We start from the raw sequence: 1894 nt of genomic DNA on the forward strand, positions 1-1894 counted from the left end.
CTGTCTGGAAAGCCCACTAAAATTCACTCTAGCCTGGCTGGCATGGCTCAAGGGTTGAGTGTCGACCTCTGGACCAAGAGGTCGCAGTTTGATTCCCAATCAGGGCTTATGCCTGGGTTGCGGGCTCCATGCATAAGGCAGCCAGTCGATGATTCTCTTTCATCATTGATGTTTCTGTCTCTCCCTCCTGAAATCAATAAAAATATATATTTTTGAAAAAGGTTTATCCCTTCTCTGTCTTCTCTGCACTGGGAGCTGCTCCCTTTAACCCTTGAAAATGTGTGCCTGCACCAAATTTGTCTCCAACCCCTCCTTGGTCAGGTGCGCCTCTCAGCTGAGTCTGCAGTGCTGCTGAAAGGACCAGAGACGCTGACAGATGAGAGCCTCAGGCCCACGTTCCCTGACCTCGCTTATTTCTAGCCGCAGCTTCCAAACCAGTGCCATTTCAAGGGACATGGACACAGCAGCCAGGTTCATTGGGGCTGGGGCTGCCACAGAAGGGGTGGCCGGCTCTGGGGCTGGAATTGGGACTGTTTGGGAGATTCCTCATTGGTTATGCCAGGAACCCTTCTCTGAAGCAACAGCTCTCCTACGCCATTCTGGGCTTTGCCCTCTCAGAGGCCCTGGGGCTCTTCTGCCTGATGGTGGCCTTTCTATCTCCCCTCCCATCGTTCTTTTTCCCGCGTCTTGTCTGCCCTGATGTTCCTTTTCCTGTACCTCCCTGGGCAGCCTGGGGGAAGTGGTTGGCTCAGATGTGACAAAAGGAAGACAAATAAATACTGTATTAATAAGAAAAAAAAGATTTACTAAACTCTCTTGCATTCAAGCAAAGATACTGTTTTACTTCATTGAGTGGCTGCCTCCTGCATGCCCCCTAGTGGGGAAGGAGCCTGTAACTTTGGCATGTGCCCTTGACCAGAATCGAATCCACAGGACAACACTTTATCCACTGAGCCAAACCGGCTAGGGCTTTAATAAACCTTAAAAAAAAAAAGAACAACTTCTGATCCACTTAGAAAGTAAGAGAAAAGAGGTTTTAAAAAGTCTGTTCTGGTTATCTAGGCAAAGCTTGTGATCACTATCCTAACAGAATAAATCATATAGAAAAACACATTAGCAACGACTGAAGAGAGTAATAAGATAAAACAATCTGCTAATTCCACTGATAGCAGTGAGAAAGGCAACTTGTGTGTGCTGTTTTTTTTAAAACAATTTATTGATTTTTTTAACAGGAAGGGAGAGAGATCGAGAGTTAGAAACATCAATGAGAGAGAAACATCGGTCAGCTGCCTCCTGCACACTCCCCACAACAGAGGATGTCCCCACAACCGAGGTACATGCCCTTGACTGGAATCGAACCTGGAACCCTTCAGTCTGTAGGCCAACATTCTATGCACTGAGTTAAACTGGTTAGGGTGGCAATGTATGTTTTTGCAGTGTAGTTTTTATGCAATTGAATTGAACAAAAATTATACTAACTTATGAACACTATGGCTACCAGAGAGGGAATGGTGACCATCTGTAGCTGAGCATCTGTAACTAAGAAGTTTCTTCTTCATATAATCATAGTGATGACATCATTCACAAGTGGCAGAACATAGTAAAGCATTTATCTTTTATTCCAAAAGGTGGTATATTTTATGTATAAACTATTTGGGGTAGTGTTTTTATTCTGAATTTAATTATGTGCTTTTTAAAAATGGTTTTCTTATTTTTGCCTTGTTAGTACATCACTTAGAATCCTGCCTCTGGGTCTAACAAATTGCCTGATGCCAAAGTAGATACATGTACTTGTTCCCAAATTGATAACACATGCCAAGATTTTCTGTATTGACCTCAATAAACACACTTCTGGGGGTATTCTTAACCCTGATCTCAATGAGAACTCCAAATG

At 43.7% G+C, this 1894-nt stretch overlaps 1 pseudogene across 1 annotated transcript; it reads left to right on the top strand.

Moving 5' to 3' along the window:
- The first annotated feature begins 277 nt into the window (after positions 1–277).
- On the top strand, positions 278–758 carry LOC311610825 (ATP synthase F(0) complex subunit C2, mitochondrial-like; annotated as a pseudogene). The gene has a single exon. The product of its transcript is annotated as an ATP synthase F(0) complex subunit C2, mitochondrial-like (transcript).
- The last annotated feature ends 1136 nt before the right edge of the window (positions 759–1894 follow it).

The sequence above is a fragment of the Pipistrellus hanaki genome, assembly GCF_964339955.1.
Source record: "Pipistrellus hanaki genome assembly, chromosome: 16".
NCBI classification, from domain to species: Eukaryota; Metazoa; Chordata; class Mammalia; order Chiroptera; family Vespertilionidae; genus Pipistrellus; species Pipistrellus hanaki.